Source organism: Sarcophilus harrisii, chromosome 2 (assembly GCF_902635505.1).
Source record: "Sarcophilus harrisii chromosome 2, mSarHar1.11, whole genome shotgun sequence".
Classification (NCBI taxonomy): Eukaryota; Metazoa; Chordata; class Mammalia; order Dasyuromorphia; family Dasyuridae; genus Sarcophilus; species Sarcophilus harrisii.
This window is the reverse complement of record NC_045427.1, coordinates 612778539-612797743: the sequence shown is the minus strand read 5'-3', so window position 1 is coordinate 612797743 and position 19205 is coordinate 612778539. Positions and strand designations below refer to the sequence as shown.

The 19205-nt window shown below is 35.2% G+C and overlaps 1 protein-coding gene across 9 annotated transcripts in view; it reads right to left on the bottom strand.

The window, feature by feature from the left end:
* USP54 (ubiquitin specific peptidase 54) overlaps positions 1-19205 on the bottom strand; it is a 118436-nt gene that overhangs the window by 74605 nt on the left and 24626 nt on the right. The window contains exon 1 of one of the 9 annotated variants that reach the window (XM_031956496.1): positions 11998-12157. The exons of the other annotated variants lie outside the window; for them this stretch is intronic. The gene's annotated coding sequence lies outside the window, so the exon portion shown is untranslated. Of the gene's footprint in view, positions 1-11997; positions 12158-19205 lie in introns of those variants that run through there. 9 annotated transcript variants of the gene reach the window in all.

Genomic DNA, 19205 nt, shown 5'->3' with positions numbered 1-19205 from the left:
CAAATTGCTCTATTTGCAAAAAGGATTCCTGCCTACTTTATGTGACTGCCCTCTAAGTTCTTTGAAAGATACTGTTTAAAAGTAAAATGTTGCTATTACTTTCCATTCTTTGATTTTTCTTGGAGAGTGAGAAGGATTTAGTCCCTGCTATACTCTGCAGACACCAAGATGAAACTAAAGCAAGATATATACAAAAGGTATTGCGGAGGGCGAAAAAGGTACTCAGCTTGGGGAGAGGAGTAGAGACAGAATGGTGGAAGAAGAGAAAGCATGGTGTTTGGAACATTCCAGCCCAAAGTGAGTCTGTATGTAAGGTAGGGGAGGAAAAGTCCCAGATTCAATAAAGAAAAATTTAACCTTGTGCACTGAGCAGGAAGGAATGTCAACAGACAGTTCTATTGCTCCCTAGCCAATTCTAAATCAGAGATCCTGGGCAAATCAAGGACTGGACACGAGCCTAGGAGTGACATTTCAGGGTAGGGAGCAGTTGCTAGCCCTACAACAAGTATGGAGAGAGAAGCAAATTCAAAAACAAGCAGTAGCAGTATGGCTTGGGCCTAGAAACAGAGAAGGGTCTAATTTCTAGCCTCTACACCAGTCTGAAACCTGCACTGAATAACAATAGTAGGAATCCCAGACCAAAAGAAAGTTTGAAATTCTATCAATCTGAACTAGCAAAGCTTCCCAACTGAGAACAGTGATTGAATCCAGGAGCTGTGGCTTAAACCCAAACCTAGGAATAAGCAGAGGTCAGATGAAGAGGGTAGTAATCAGATTTGGTCCTAGATCAGACCACTTTAGCAGTAGGCAAAGCTTCCAAATGCCCACTCTGAGCTATGCTTAAGAGCCTAGAAAAGTACAATTCAATACCCCCAGGAAAGCAGCAATAAGACCAGCTCAAACCTACTTTTGGAAGTACATAAAACGGGTTTAACATAAAGTAAAAAAACCACAAAGTAGGCTAGGAGAATGAGCAGATAAAAAATAATCCCATCATGAAAAGTTATTATGGTAACAGCGATGCTCAAGAAGAGATGAAGCAACAATTAAAAATAAATAATTTTTTTAAAGGTTTTAATCGATGAAATGAGAAATTAAAGGGAAAAATGGAAAAGAAATGAAAGTTATGGGAGGAAGGAACTTGGAAGGAGAATTATCAGCATGGCACAAGAGGGAAAAATAAAAAATGAATGAATAACAAAATCTTCCCTATAACGTCCCTGAAAATTACAATGGAATAAGTGAAAATAATGATGCAAAAAATATATTAAAATAAAGATAAAAGACTGAAAAAAGGAAAGGAAAATCTAAAGTATTTTCTACTTCCTCCAACCCTTCCAACAAAGACTTGGAAAACAATGAAGGAAAAATAATTTATGAATCACTGGACTATCCATAATGCATGATCCTCAATCCCAAAAAAAGATCTTAAACAGAATATTTCAAGAAATATTTTGGGAAGAGGAGGGAAATGAAGGTGGATATCTTAATTCTCCAGAAGTCTATCATACCTAACTTTTCTAAAATTTCTTTAACTTCTCTTTTAGTAGTTCTCTTTAACTCTTTAACTTTTTTTTTTTTTTTTTTTTTTTTTTTTTTTAGTAGTTAAATTCAGACTTACATTTAGGTCTGAAAGAGGCTAAATTGAAGGAAAAATTAAATGAATTATAGTTCTGCTACTTCCTCCTATAATTAATTTTTCATTCAAGATTCTGGATGCTATGTCATCAGATACAAATATGTTCAGTATCGATATTGTCTAATACTTTTTAGCAAAATGTAGATTCCCTAATATTCCCTTTTAATTATGTCTATTTGTGTTTTGTTTTGTTTAAGAAGGAATCAATTTGCCACCCATCTTTTTTTTTAATTTCAACTTAAGTATAATAAATTCTGCTTCAGCTCCTTATTTCAACCCAAATATGTCTGCTTCAACTGTGTCTCTTAAACAAAAAATTGGTGGGTTCTAATTCTAATATTCTCTTCCATTGTATAAGAGTTTGCTCCATTCACTCATTCATAGTTATGATTGCTGTGTATTTCTTTCCATCCTATTATCTTCTATTTATTCTTCTCTCTTTTTTTTTAACCCTGTCCCTTCTTCAAAAGTCTGTTTTGCTTCTGACCACTGTCTCACTTAATCTATTCTTCTCTCTTATCACTCTCCTATCACCTTCACTTAGCCCATTCTTTTCGGCTCCCCTTTTGGGTAAGATTGATTTCTTACCGAATGTGTGTGTTTGTGTCCCCTTCCCTTTTAGACCCAGTTCAGATGAGATTGATATTAAGTCAATCAAAGAAAAGTTTCTTTTCCACTGTAAAAACTCTTCCTTGTTTCGTAGAGTTGTGAACTGATCCAACCATTTTGGAGATCAATTTGGAATGAATGAATAACAAAACCTTCCCAGAGGGCTATCAAATTCTGCAGACCCTTTGATACAGCAGTGTCTCTACTGGGCCTGTAGCCCAGTGAAATCATAAAAGAGTGATAAGTCCGCATGTGCAAAAAAAAGGTTTGTGGCAGCCCTTTTTGTGGTGGTAAGGAATTGGAAACTGAGTGGATGCCCATCAGTTGATGAATAGCTGAATAAATTGTGGTATATGAATATTATTTTTCTATAAGAAATGATCAGCAGGATAATTTCAGAAAGGCCTAGAGAGACTTATATGAACTGATTGTAAGTGAAGTGAATAGAATCAGGATAACATTATACCCAGCAACAAGAAGATTATGCAATGTTCAATTGTGATGGATGTGGTTCTTTTCAACAATAAGGTGATTTAGACCAATTCCAATAGATTTGTGATGGAGAGAATCATCTACATCCAGAAAGAAGGCTATGGGAACTGAATGTAAATCATAACAGTGTATTTTCACCTTTTTTGTTGTTTACTTTTTTTTCTTTCTCATTTTTTTCCATTTTGATCTATTTTTCTTGTGCAGCATGAAAAATGTAGAAATACATATAAAAGAACTCCATGTTTTTTTAATTTATTTTTTTTAATCTTTTTTTATTATTATAGTTTTTTATTGAAATATGCATGGGTAATTTTTCAACATTGACCCTTGCAATCACTTTTGTTCCAACTTTTCCCTTCCTTCCCTCCACCCCTTCCCTTAGATGGTAGGCAATCTCATACATATTAAACATGTTAAAGTATATCTTAAACACAATATATGTGTAAATATTTATACAGTTCTCTTGTTGCACAAGAAAAATAGGATTTAGAAAGGTAAAAATAACCTGGGAAGAAAAACAAAAATGCAAGCAGTCCACATTCATTTCCCAGTGTTCTTTCACTAGATGTAGCTGGTTCTATTCATCACTGATTAAGTGGAACAGATTAGGTTCATCTCATTGCTGAAGATGGCCAGGTTCATGAGAATTGATCCTCATATAGTACTGTTGTTAAAGTGTGTAATAATCACCTGGTTCTGCTCATTTCACTCAGCATCAGTCCATGTATGTTTCTCCAAGCCTCTCTGTATTCATCCTGCTGGTCATTTCTTAGTAATATTCCATAACATTCATATACCACAATTTACCCAACCATTCTCCAAGTGATGGGCATCCATTCAATTTCCAGTTTCTAGCTATTACAAAAAGGGCTGCCACAAACATTTTTGCACATGTGGATCCCTTTCCCTTCTTTAAAATCTCTTTGGGATATAAGCCCAGTAGGAACACTGCTGGATCAAAGGGTATACACAGTTTGATAACTTTTTGAGCACAGTTCCAAATTGTTCTCCAGAATGGGTGGATCTGTTCACAACTCCACCAACAATGCATCAGTGTCCCAGTTTTCCTGCATCCCTTCCAACATTCAGCATTATCTTTTCCTATCATCTTAGCCAATCTGATAGGTGTGTAGTGGTATCTCACAGTTGTCTTAATTTGCATTTCTCTGATCAATAACAATTTGGAACATCTTTTCATATGAGTAGAAATAGTTTCAATTTCATCATCTGAAAATTGTCTGTTCATATCTTTTGACTATTTATCAATTGGAGAATGGCTTGATTTCTTATAAATTAAGAGTTAAGAATTACACATGTTTAACCTACATTGGATTTCTTGCTGGAAGGTGGGGGAAGAGAGGGAGAAAAATGTGGAACACAAGGTTTTACAAGGGTAAATGTTGAATACTATCTTTGCATGTATTTTGAAAATAAAAGGCTATTATTAAAACTCTTCCTTATGCACTTCTCTTGGGTGAAATAATTTTCTGCCCTCCCTTGATTCTTTCTCTCCCTTATCAATTCTCAGTAAATTCTTCTCGTGCTTCCATTTTTTCCCCCCATTTCAACAAAGTAATCTCATCAACATGCTTTCTAAGTAGACTTTTTCTAACTGTCATAATAAAAGTTCTTAAGGGTAACATGTAAACTAATTAAGTTTAAACTTAGGATTCCTCACGTTTACCTTTTTATATTTTCTTATGATTTTTTCATGTGTACTTTTTTATGCTTCTCAAGTTTATGTTTAAATGTCAAACTGTCAATTTAACTCTGATATTTTCATCAGGAATGACTGAAAATCCTCTATTTCATTAAATGTCAATTTCCCCCCAAGTAGTATAATATTTAGTTTTGTTGGGTAGATTATTTTTGCTTGTAATTCTAGCTGCTCCTTTGGTTTCCAGAATATTATATTCCAAGCCCCTCTTCTTTCACAGAAATAGTTATTAAATCTTGGGTGTCCTTTACTATAGCTCCATGGTATTTTAAATTTTTTTTTGGTATGCCTACAGAATTTTCTCCTCAACTTGGGAGCTCTAGAATCTGGCTATACTGGTCTAAAGAGTTTTCATTTTGAGACTTCTTTCAAAAAGTGATATATAGGCTCTTTAATTTTTATTTTGCTCTCTGGTTCTAAGATTGATCAAAAGTTTTCTTTTTTAAAATTCCTTTCTTAAAATAACATATCTAACACCAACAACAGGATTATGTGATGATCAATTCTGATGGCCATGGCTCTTTTCGACAGTGAGGTGATTCAGGCCAATTCCATTAAACTTGTGATGAAGAGAGCCATTTGCATCCAGAAAGAAGCCTGTGGGGACTTAATTACAACATAGTATCTTCACCTTTTTTTGTTGTTTGTTTGCTTTTTGTTTTCTTTCTCATTTTTTTCTCTTTTTGATCTAATTTTTCTTGTGCAGCATAAATACGGAAATATGTATAGAAGAATTGAGCATGTTTAACATATATTGGATTGCTTGCTGTGTAGGAGAGAAGTTTGGGGAAGGGAGGGAGAAAAATTTGGAAGGGTTTTGCAAGGGTAATTAAGTTCAAACTATCTTTGCATATATTTTGAAAATAAAAAAAATTAACTTTTTAAAAAATAGGAAATCTAGGCTTTTTTGATCATGTCTTTCAGGTGGCCCAATAATTTCTAAATTATTTCTCCTTAAGCTAATTTGCTGTCCAATTGTTTTTCCTATGAGATATTTCATAATCTTTTCTATTTTTTCAGTCTTTTGATTTTATTGTTTTGCAACGTGTAACGGAGCCATTCTTCTTGTTTTTAAGGAATTATTTTCTTCAGTGAGGTTTTGTACCTTTTATCATTTGGCTAATTCTGGTTTTAAAGGAGATATTTTCTTCAGAATTTTGTTTATGCCTCTTTTAGTCTGTTAATTCTCTTTTCTTTTTTTTTTTTTTTTAATAGCCTTTTATTTACAGGTTATATGCATGGGTAACTTTACAGCATTAACAATTGCCAAACCTCTTGTTCCAATTTTTCACCTCTTACCCCCACCCTCCCTAGATGGCAGGATGACCAGTAGATGTTTAATATATTAAAATATAAATTAGATACACAATAAGTATACATGACCAAAAGCGTTATTTTGCTGTACAAAAGAATCAGACTCTGAAATATTGTACAATTAGCTTGTGAAGGAAATCAAAAATGCAGGTGGGCATAAATATAGGGATTAGGAATTCAATGTAATGGTTTTAGTCATCTCCCAGAGTTCTTTTTCTGGGCATAGCTGGTTCAGTTCATTACTGCTCCATTGGAAATGATTTGGTTGATCTCGTTGCTGAGGGATGGCCTGGTCCATCAGAACTGGTCATCATATAGTACTGTTGTTGAAGTATATAATGATCTCCTGGTCCTGCTCATTTCCTCAGCATCAGTTGGTGTAAGTCTCTCAGGCCTTTATGAAATTATCCTGTTGGTCATTTCTTACAGAACAGTAATATTCCATAATATTCATATACCACAATTTATTCAGCCATTCTCCAACTGATGGACATCCATTCAGTTTCAGTTTTTAGCCACTACAAAAAGGGCTGCCACAAACATTCGTGCACATACAGGTCCCTTTCCCTTCTTTATAATCTCTTTGGGATATAATCCCAGTAGTAACACTGCTGGATCAAAGGGTATCACAGTTTGATAACTTTTTGAGCATAGTTCAAACTACTCTCCAAAATGGTTGGATTCGTTCACAACTCCACCAACAATGCATCAATGTCCCAGTTTTCCCGCATCCCCTCCAACAATCATCATTATTTTTTCCTGTCATCTTAGCCAATCTGACAGGTATGTAGTGGTATCTTAGAGTTGTCTTAATTTGCATTTCTCTGATGTTAATTCTCTTTTCATAATTTTTTATATTGTTCCCATTTCTGTTCCAAATTTTCCCTCTACCACTCAATTGATTTAAAAAAAAAAAAATTTTTTTTTTTTGCTATTTAAAAAAAATATTTTTCTTTAGTTCTTCTAGGAATTCTTATTGCATTTGTATTCAATCTGTATTTATTCGTTGAGTCTTTGCTTGTTGGTATTTCCAAGCCATAATCTTCTTACGAGTTTGTGTCTTGGATTTCCCCATCATTATAATAACTCTTTATGGTCAGATTCTTCTTTCTTTCTTTTTTCCCCAGCCTACTTCTTGACTTTGAACTTTATATTAGAGTTGAGCTATGCTTACCTACGGAGTAATGTCTGGTCTAAGTTTGTTTTTCATGTGCTGCTACTTTCATAGCAAGATCAGAATCTCTAAGTTTTTAGAGCTTCCAAAGTATAATCTAGGAAGAGGTCTGGTCATTGTCTTCCTGGTCTGAGTTCTTATCCTTACCCAGATAGGGCCTTATTCCCACTTAATTGCTATTATTCCTTGTCATTCTAGAGCTGCAACCCCAAACTGGACAATAGGCAGCAAAGCTGACAAATGGCACTTGATCCTGTAGCCACTGCTAGTATAGGAGTCCCCAGAACACCTTTTTGACCAAAGATTTATTTTTACTTTCTCTGAGCACTGTTGTTATTCTATAGCCAGTGCTGCTTTATTCCTGGCTAGCCCCTACCTAAATGTCTGTAGACCTTTCTTTCAGTTGTCCTAAAGTGCCCTTGGCTGGAAAAAAAAATGACTCATTGTGACTTTTCATTGCTTTTTCTACTCAGAAATCAGGCCGACAGGCTTAAAATTTTTTTTTTTTAATTCATTTTGAATTTCCATATAAAAAGACCAAAAAAAACTCTACTATTTCATACTGCTTTGGCACAACATAAGGGATTTTCTATAAAACATCAATGTCCATTTCACACTATTATTTCTTTTGAAAAACTATGTCAATTAGGTGGTGCAGTGGATAGAGCACCAGCCCTGATGTCAGGAGGACCTGAGTTCAACTGTGATCTCAGACACTTAACACTTCCTACCTGTGTGACCCTGGGCAAGTCACTTAATCCCAATTGCCTTGGGGCGGGGGGAGGGGGGGGAGGGAGGGGGGACTATGTTAGAAGTCAAGATGGTAGAGTAAAGGCAAGGATTCTCCTAACCTCTTCCCCAAGATCCTCCAAATACTTTTGGGTGGTGACTCTAAAGTTTTGAAGGATCAGAACCCACAAAAGAACAGAATGAATAATTTTTCAGTCCAGGACAGAATGGAGGGTCGGCAGGAGAGATTTGTCACACTGGGGTGAAATGGTGCACAGTCTGGCACAAGCTGTGCCAACACAGCCCTGAGCAGACCAGGATCAGGCCTCAGGTGACCGCATTGGTGGCAGCAGACACAATTTCCAGACCTCAGATGCCAGAGACAACTTAGGAGGTTAGCAGAAAAGGTTTGTCGCACCTGGGTAAGAGTAGAGCAGTCTGGTGCAGGCCGTGCCAGCACAGTTCCAGCCCCAAAAAGCCAGGAGCAGATCTTGGAAGCCACTAAATCAGCAGTGGTAGCAGTGGTTTTTGGAATCTTGGTCCACAGACTGTAAGGGGGTTGAACAACTGGTCAAAAGGAGATCACAGGGGTCTCTTTTCTATCACTAAGGCAGTACTGTGTTGCTCTGCCTATTCTCCAGTCTGGATCACAGTCTTGGGGGGCACTCCCAGGATGACAAAGAGCACTAGCACACCAGAGTGGAGCGAAAATTCTCTTCACAGTTCCAGGTCAGAAAAATGCTTGTGGTCATTCACAGACAGGCCAGGAGAGTAGTAAACATGCTTCTCCTTAGATTATACCACCTTGAAAGAACTGAAAACTTATAGGTCCCTAAAAGTATCTTTGAAAACAGCTGTATAAAACTTCTTGAAGTTTGAAACATTGCAGCCCCCAACTCTGGAAGCATGGCCCACTTTAACAAAAAGTTAAAATTCAAGTAATAGGCTGGGAAAATAAGCAAATAGAAAAAGATTTTGACTATAGGAAGTTACTATGGCGACAAAGAAAATCAAAACACACATTGACACACTGAGATAACAAACCAAGGCCTCCAAGAAAAATATAAACTGGTTTCAGGCCATGGAAGAGCTCAAAAAAATTTTGAAAATCAAGAAAGGAAGAAGAAAATTTGGGGAGAGAAATGAGTAATGTAAGAAAATCATGAAAAACAAGTCAAAAATTTGGTAAATGAGGCATTTATCAAGTGACTACTACATGCTAGGTACTATAAGCATTGTGGGTATTAAAAAAAGGTAAAGACACTCCTTGATCTCAAGGCTGAGGAGGGGAAATAATGAGTTTGGTTTTAAACAATTTAAGATGTCTACTAACTATTTAGTTCAAGATGTCTAAAAGGCAGTTGGCAGATGTGAGATTGCGGGTCAGCAGAGAGTTTGGGGCAGGAAAAGTAGATGTGGGAATCATCAGCATTAAGATGGCAAGTAAATACATGACAGAAGATGAGCTCACCAAGTGACATAATATAAAGAAGAGTAGAAGAGAACTAGAGACAGATCCCTGAGGGACACCACTTATGGTTGGAGAATGTGATGCAGAAGAGCATTTTTTGCAAAGGCAAAAGGTCCAGCCAGACCTCCGCCTTTCCTCAGGGAACACATGCAATGAAAAATGGAAGGCACACTGGGTCATTAGATCATCTAGTTCCTCTTCTCATCTAAGGCTAGAAATCATGCTGTGCAGAAGGAAGTAGCAGACACCCTACATATGGGAAGTAGCTTTAGAATAGATACAAAAGTTGCAGCAGAAGATGGAAGGCTTAAAAGGGGAAAAAATTAAAAATTAAAAAAAAAATGACAGAAGACTCATTGTCAGAGGATATACAATAAGTGATGATCACACACACTTCTTTTCATTACTGTAGGATATTACCTTCTAAGGATCCAAGAACCTCCCTATAATTCAATTTAGAGGGATCTCAAATTAATACCAAGGGTAACACATCAAGGTTTATTTAGTTATTTAAGGAAAATGCTCTTTTCTATTCCAAATGTCTTTATCTATAGGCCCATCTGTCTAAACTGAGCCATTCTTATTTCCTCGGGATTCTAGCTTGCTAAATAAATACTAAGGCTCATTTAATTTTGCCTTTCAATCTACAATGGAAACAAGCTATCTTTTACCACTAATTCTCATTCTCTGTCAAGTTGAGACTCAGTATATATACTGATTTTCCTCCAATTCAGATGGTATGGAGAGAAAGTAGAGAATAAAGTTACTTAGCCATACCTCCTACCACCTCCACATTCTTTCCTCTACACTCCTCCCACCCAGCCACCCAGTATCTATCTATAAGATTGAAATAAACAAGAGTACACTGCACATGCACAGTCATCCCAAAACAAACAAAATATTATCAAAATAAAAACCAAACTGTTTGGAATATAAATTGCTACTTCATATTTTAGGTTTAGAAAAGAATTCAGTTTGTTGATATTGACAATCATTGTTCTTTTTTCAGATGCTCCAAGTTATATCTTTACTTCCATTGTGTAACGAAAGCCTAAGGAGAAATGGAATTTCACTTCATAATTACTAACACTTCCATGCCACCAACAGTAGCAAACTAGTTAAAAGTCTTGCTTAAAGAAAAGAGAAAATAAGTGACAGAAATAATTCATTAGCTCCCCAAGAATCACAAATGAAAATTAGAACAGTCATCTTATAACACATCTAATGCCTTAGACATGGGTTTTTCCCTAAATTTTCCTTTCAAAAGGCCTTTTTTGTTTTGAATACTCTTTAATGTAACTGGGTCGTATATTTATAAACAGATACAAACAAATGCAAGATCTCAAATGTATTTCAGCATAAATTGAACTGTGGGAGGGAAGTAGGAAGAGAAGACATAGCCAGCTTAACTCATTTCTGATGAGAGAACAGTGGTACTGACTGGTACTACTCTCCAGTGTAAGTGAACATGCACATGACTAGGAAAGTAACAGAAGCTGCTAAAGAAGAAAAAAAAAAAAAAAGAAAAAAATTTTAAAAACCTAGAGCAAAACAGAATTGTGTGAATATTTAGAAGCTGTGTGACATGGACAAATAAGTCAATAACTCTTTGAGCCTTAGTTTCCTTATCTGTAAAATGTAATAATACTTCTGCTCTCTGCTTCACAGTTTGAGGCTTTTTTTTTCCTGTAAATTGCAAAAAGCTACCTAAGTACAAGCTTTTTATGAGTTACAGCTTTTTAAACTTTTTTTCCCCAATTAACAAGCATTTATTCTTTTTCCCCTAAGACCTCATTTTGCAAGTTTAATCCATCACTTCCCTGTCAAAAGGTGGGGCAATGCTGCATCATTGGTCCTCTGGATCTGTGATTGATCAACTTTGTTACCAGAGTTCTTATGTCTTTCAAAATTGTGTGCCTTTATAATGTTGTCACAGTATAAAATCCCACTGTAACAAGTGGGACTGTTAAGACACTTGTTACAACAATCCTACATTCCCTTTCCTAAGGTCCAACACAAAGGGGATTTTCTTCAGCACTGCTTCTGACAAACATGGGCTTAAACATGGAAAGGAAACAGATCTTTTAATAAAACTCCTTGAAATTTCAAAGCAAAATTCTCCAAGTGACACAAAATATTTTGTTTGTATATCAAATGTTGTTTTAAAGGATCAAAACATCCCAAAGAATGCTGATGGAAAAATCCATTAAGAAACTATTTCTCTCCCTCTAAATTCTAACTGAAAATATGTTCATTAGGACAACTTTACTTTTAAAAGTAGTTTGACCCCCAAAATAGCAGGTAAATCTATCTACTCATTAAAAAATAAATCTGAGAAAGCATCTGCTCTTCTGAAATACTCAGCAAGCCATTTTTCCAAATTGACAATATATTGCCAAAATCTTAGTGAGTTTTAACAACAACATTCTGCTGCTAGAAAAATAGCTGACTATGTAAACCTTCCTACTTCTTCTCTGAAATAAGTCTTCCTTTATCTTTGAAAAGTACTAAAATAATGAAAATAATTAAAAAGAAATACATATAACTATGTATAAAAATTCAAGACAATTCTTAGCTTTAGCCTTGATTAAATTAAGGAAAAATATTAGGATTTTAAAACACTGCAACAAATGAATTCCAATTCCCTTATCTTAAAAGGTGAGAAAGACCCAGAAGGGTAAAAAAAATTATCTAAATATTAATAATATAAAAATAAAAAGACCAAAACAAAGTATATCTCTCCTCCCTCCACCATTCCTACCTCCAATACCATAAGTGAATGATCTTTACTTCCCAGAGAGCAATCTAGTCCTTAAAGCCAAGCATTCTTATTACCAGTTAAGAGTACTCACACTCAGGCATCAACAGTAGCGGATGGAGCATTCAAACCTCCAAAAAGCAGGATTACCACTATGTTGTAAGAGATGAAGTAGACAGGGAAGGGGGGCTGACTACCTGCAGCTCCTAACAAAGGAAAATTGTGACTCTTAAACCAGGGTTCCCCCAACAGGAAAACTGCAAGCAGCACAGCCCTCTCTACCACCGACTAGGACTCGGCACTGACAATGCAACAAGATAGACAAAAAGACCAGGCCTCTAATTAATTATAAACAAAGTGTACTTATGGAACTAACTATTGAACCATGAAAGGTACATCACAAACTTTATTAGAGTCTTGAGAAAAGCAATTTTTGGGTCTATTTCCTCTGGATGCATTCCTGACCACAAAGGTCTTAACAAGCTTTGATGGAGTTTATAGGCTGCTAGACAATTTAAAGAAAAAAAGACAATCACAAAAGAGAGAATTAACGGAGTTAGAAAAAACATTTGCAATGATTTAGAACAGTCAATACCATAATTACCTCACTATCTGCATTCAAAATTTCAGGATTTTCTGGGTTCGATTTGAATTTGATGACAACTAAAAAGCAAGCCACCAACTCCTCTTTCTAAATGCTTAAAATATTACCTAACACCATTGAAGAAAGTGTACTATTAGACTTGAGAGATCCAGTTCAAAAATTATTTTTCACAAAGGCAATGTCCCAAATATGAAAGCCCCACCTCTCCCTAACGACTTCAATCTATGAGTAGCAAGAATAAACCCATGGGGCCGCTAGATAACACAGGGAAAAAACACAGCATGAGTCCTGGAGTCCAAGAGTATCTGAGATCAAATCCAAGTTTCAGAAACTTACCAGCTATCTGAACTTGGGGAGGTCACCTAACCCAGACTGCCTCCAAAAAGAAAAAGAAAAAAAAAAGAAAAATAGAAATAAGAGGCTCTATGGTCAAACAAGTTCTCAATTGAGTCCCCAAATTTGTGTACTAAGTAAACAAAGGGACATAAATTCAAAAAGTAAAAGAGAGGTCCCCACTGTCAAGGGAATAGGCAAATAGAGTCACAAACATAACTCCCTCCTTCTGCTGGCTCACTTGCCTCTAGGTTTTATTTAAAAGGACCACTTTTAAAAGCACAGTAAAGACAATGTTAGAAACAATGCTGTCAGCAGAGCTATAACCAAAATTATGGCTTCTATATTTTCTATATGTCTCAAAGATAAAAATTGACTAAAAATTTCAATCAAAAAAGTTTTTTTTACCATTACATAACCATGTGCTACACATGGTCACAGCCACAAAGCTGCTGGATTTTTTAAAATTACAATTTAGTCATAAACTAAAGAACTAAAAAAAAAAAAAATCAGTTCATTAGCAGCACAAAAGGAGGTGAAGTATTAAACTTCAGTCCTCTACCCTGAACTCCCCTCAGCATTCTGGGCCAGCTTCCCTAGAGCATATAAACTGAAGATCCAATCTAGGCATCTTGTATCTGACAGCAGAAAACTTCTAACCACCCAGAAAATGCAGAGGTGCAGACAAAAGAGAGGCCAGCGAAGTAACAGATGAAGTACTTCATTGGGTTGCTAGCTACCACAGCTGTAATATAGCTGGGTTCCATCAACTTTCATATCCTTATCAGGTAAGGGGAAAAAGCGCACACAAATTTTTTAAAAAAGGAAAAAACAATAAAAGCAAGAAGAGAAGAATACTGGAAAACCTTGAAAAACATCATGAAGAGGTAATGGAATATTATTCTTCTTTTAAAAATGATGAATAAGCTGATTATAGAAAGGTCTGGAAAGATTTACATGAACTAATGCCGAGGGAAATGAGCAGAACCAAAGAACCAGGAATATATTGTACACAATAACAGTAAGAATAGTGATAATCAATTATGAAAGACTTGATATTTTTCAGCAATTCAGTGATTCAAAGCAATAGACTTTGGACAGAAAATACTATCTGCATTCAGAAAAAGAACTAAGGAGACTGAATGCAAATTAATACATGCTATGTTCACTTTTTTCTGTTTTTTTATCTCTCCCATGGTTTTCCCTTTTGTTCTGATTTTTCTTTTCTAACATGATTCATAAAGCAATATGTATTCAAAATAAATGAAATTATTACAATAAAAAGGAAAAATACCAAGAAAAAAACAAAAAAAAAAAAGTCAGAAAAAACAGGAGTTTTGAAAGCTACAGGTTGAATTTATTATATACTTTAAAATTAAAGCAAGATGTACATAATAGAAATCTACAGTTTCATGTATAGTCCTCTTTTCTGTCCTATTATGTAAATGGAAATACCCATTTTATTTTATATTTGCTAAGTTCAGAATAAAAATAAATTTTTTAAAAAAAGAAAAAATTGAATTTTAATCTAAAAAGATAATGAACATTTTCCTGGAGGAATGTGACATATGACAATGTTTTCACATTCCTCAGCTCAATCATAAGGCTTCTACTTCCTCTTATAATTCAAAAAAAAGAAACAACAAATGGCCTTAGGCTAAAGCTAGATGAAAGTCAAGTTACCTAAGAGAAGGCCTCTAGTTTGTATTATTTTAGTTAGTGGTAACTGACAATAGAAAGACAGCTGAACTTGGAGGCAAGGGTTCAAAGTTTATCTCATTAAAGAAACAGAATTTCAGAGTGGAAACAACTTGAAGTGGTCAGTCCAGCCAATACCTGAATATGAAAATAACATACCTAACAAGTCTCTGCTGCATGATCTTTAGTAAAGGAGAACCTACAATTTCCTAAGGTGGACATTTCAACTTTGAATAGCTCATAATGAAGAAGTTTTTCTTGTCATCAAACCTCAATTTGTTTCTTTAAAACTTTCCACATGGCTCCTGGTTCTGACCTTTACTACCAAACAGAACAGGTCTACTCACTCATTCACATGACAATTCTTTAAATGCTTGAAAACAACTAATACATTTCCTCCAATTCTTCTCCAGGCTAAATGCCTCCAGTTCTTTTAGTGGACACTCATATGACATAGGCTCAAGATCTTCCACTGGGTACTCTCCAACTAACATCAACATCCTTCTGAAAATTGGTACCCAGAACTCTCCAAATGTGATCTAACCAGAGCATAAAAGATCTATTACTTTCTCAAAATTCAAACTATTATCTTTGGGGCCTATCATCTCATGCTAACAACTCAAATTATGATTACAGATCATTAAAATTCTAGATCTTTCTCAAATGGTTATTTAGTCATGCTTACTCATTTTATATACTGCAACTGAAATTTAAAATCAAATCTTAGACTTTATTCCTACTGAAGTTCAATCTTATTAGATTCTAGCCTGTTATTAAAGGAATAAGAATAGGCAATGAGGAAGCCAAATTATCACTCTTTGCCGATGACATGATGGTATACTTAGAGAACCCCAGAGATTCTGCTAAAAAGTTATTAGAAATAATCCACAACTTTAGCAAAGTTGCTGGTTATAAAATAAACCCACATAAGTCATCAGCATTCTTATATATCACTAACAAAATCCAACAGTCAGAGTTACAAAGAGAAATTCCATTTAAAGTAACTACTGATAATATAAAATATTTAGGAATCTATCTGCCAAGGGAAAATCAGAAACTTTATGAGCAAAATTACAGACCACTTTTAACACAAATTAAGTCTGATCTAACCAATTGGAAAATATTAAATGCTCTTGATAGAGTGAGCAAATATAATAAAGATGACAATATTACCTAAACTAATCTATTTATTTAGGCTATACCAATCAGACTCCCAAAAAACTATTTTAATGACCTAGAAAAATAACAACAAAGTTCATATGGAAAACAAAAGGTCAAGAATTTCAAGGAATTAATGAAAAAAAATCAAATGATGGTGGCTTAGCTGTACCAGATCTAAAACTATACTATAGAGCAACAGTTACCAAAACTATTTGGTATTGGCTAAGGAATAGATTAGTTGATCAGTGGAATAGATTAGGTTCAAGGGATAAAACAGTCAACAAATATAGCAACCTAGTCTTTGACAAACCCAAAGATCCCAGCTTTTGGGATAAGAACTTACTGTTTGATAAAATTGCTGGAAAATTGGAAACTAATATGGCAGAAACTAGGCATTGATCCATACTTAACCAGTACACCAAGATAAGGTCAAAATGGGTTCATGACCTAGGCATAAAGAATGAAATTATTAATAAATTAGAGGAACATAGGATAGTTTACCTCTCAGACCTGTGGAAGGGAAAGGTTTTTATGACCAAAGCAGAACTAGAGATCATTACTGATCACAAAATAGAAAATTTCGATTATACCAAACTGAAAAGTTTTTGTACAAACAAAACCAATGCAGACAAGATTAGAAGGGAAGCAATAAACTGGGAAAATATTTTTACAGTCAAAGGTTCTGATAAAGGCCTCATTTCCAAAATATATAGAGAATTAACTCTAATTTATAAAAATCAAGCCATTCTCCAATTGAAAATGGTCAAAGGATATGAACAGACAATTCTCAGATGAAGAAATTGAAACTATTTCTAGTCATATGAAAAGATGCTCCAAGTCATTATTAATCAGAGAAATGCAAATTAAGACAACTCTAAGATACCACTACACACCTGTCAGATTGGCTAAGATGACAGGAAAAATAATGATGATTGTTGGAGGGATGTGGGAAAACTGGGACACTGATTCATTGTTGGTGGAGTTGTGAACAATCCAACCATTTTGGAGAGTAGTTTGGAACTATGCTCAAAAGTTATCAAACTGTGCATACCCTTTGATCCAGCAGTGTTACTACTGGATTATATCCCAAAGAGATTATAAAGAAGGGAAAGGGACCTGTATGTGCACGAATGTTTGTGGCAGCCCTTTTGTAGTGGTTAGAAACTGGAAACTGAATGGATGTCCATCAGTTGGAGAATGGCTGAATAAATTGTGGTATATGAAAATTATGGAATATTACTGTTCTGTAAGAAATGACCAACAGGATGATTTCAGAAAGGCCTGAGAGACTTACACGAACTGATGCTAAGTGAAATGAGCAGGACCAGGAGATCATTATATACTTCAACAACAATACTAGATGATGACCAGTCCTGATGGATCAGGCCATCCTCAGCAACGAGATCAACCAAATCATTTCTAATGGAGCAGTAATGAACTGAACTAGCTATACCCAGAAAAGAACTCTGGGAGATGACTAAAAACCATTACATTGAATTCCCAGTCCCTATATTTATGCACACCTGCATCTTTGATTTCCTTCACAAGCTAATTGTACAATAATTCAGAGTCTGATTCTTTTTGTACAGCAAAATAATGTTTTGGTCATGTATACTTATTGTGTATCTAAGTTATATTTTAATATATTTAATATCTACTGGTCATCCTGCCATTTAGGGAGGGTGGGGGTAAGAGGTGAAAAATTGGAAAAAGAGGTTTGGCAATTGTTAATGCTGTAAAGTTACCCATGTATATATCCTGTAAATTAAAGGCTATTAAATTAAAAAAAAAAAAAAAAAAAAAAGAGTATGAGATTCAAATATTTCACCAAAACGTTAGTAAATCCTATCTAAATCATCCCCCAGAACTACCAGTTTAATAAGATTGAACCACATCAACATTTTTTAAAAGGCAGTCTTAACTGATCTACTATTGGTAAAACTATACTATGCAATCTCTATGCCTTTTCTAGAAAATCACAACCTATCTCCTTAATCATGTTACAGAATTTTCTCAAAAATCAAAGTCATATTAACTTGGCCTACAGCCTGCAAACTCTATTCATTTCCTAAATGCCCTAAAATACTAAAGAGCCTACTAAATGAAATCTATAATCATTAAAGAGTGTTTGATCTAACTATTTATATCAAAAAAACAAAACAAAAACAAAACCAAGCAGGTGAAAAATGTCTCTAGGTAAGGCTGTGATATACAATTGAATGGATAGTTCACACAGCTCATACATCAGCACACATAGTTTGGACAGCCATCACAAATGGAGGAGAGCAAGTTACATTATCCTGGGTAATGAGATTGTTCAATTTATAGATGAGTTTCCTCAAGTGAGGAAGTAAAAAGTAAAAAGAGGAAGCTGGACCATATGATGCCTGAGGATTCTTCCAGAGCCACATCTACTACCCTCTAATTCTGTATCTATTCCCACCTCTCTTTCCTACTCCCCTAGTCCCACCACACTTCAAGCTTTGTTCAAATCTGCCCAAATCTGTGAAAGGCACTTTTTGGATAAAGATCAATGGTGGTGGCAGCAGAGTATTTACTTTCTCAAAATCTAGAATGGTCGCTAGCTAAAGCTAAAAACCAAGTCATGAGTATCACTGTTGGAACTCTCAATGGACTCTCTTTTGTATTCTCCCCATTTCTTTATCTGGAAAGATGGGAGCTTAAGGAATGCTAAAGTGGAAGCACAATGAAATTTACATTCACCCTTCTTAATAAGGTTTAGGGCTCTCCTCCAACTAAAGGGTATTACTAAACTCTGACCAATGTGCAATTGGAGTCTTTATTTCCTAATAGCTTTAAAACTCTTTCTAATTTCTACAATTTGGCAAATAATTTACCAGTATTAAACATATATAGCATTTGTATATACAAAGCAAAATAATTCTCTGGTTCAAGCAGCTTATATTCGAGTAGGGGGATTCAACACACATACACAAAGCCATAATGCAAAACAGATAATGCTAATTGCTTAAGTGAAACACAGAATGCTATTGTGAGGTCTAAAGAAGAAAAGATTAATTCTGACTGGGAGCATAAGGAATGGTTTCACGGCCTGAAAGAATGCTGGGTACACATTCTGCCCAACCATGATAAACATTCCTGTCATTCTGACAAAATCCTTCTTATTGTGGGGAAGGGGGAGGGAGAGGGAGCATGTTAAATAAGTCTTGAAGGAGAGAAGGATTTCAACAGAGGTAACAGATAAGGGCATTTCAGACACAAAATGACAGGAGGCAGAAAAATGTAAGCAGTAAGTGATTGGAGCATAAAGTATAGAGGCAAGTCAGCAAAGAGAAGGGTGGAAAAGCTGAGTGATACTAGATATAGAGAGAGAAAGGGCCCTGAAAGCCAGACTAAGAAATTGAGGCTTTATGTGAAAGGCAATAGGAGGAACAAGAGGGAGGAAAAAGTAGAAGTGTAAGATTGGTTAAATGGCTGATGCAACAATTCAGCTATATGTGGATCATGACAATGATAAAAGAAAT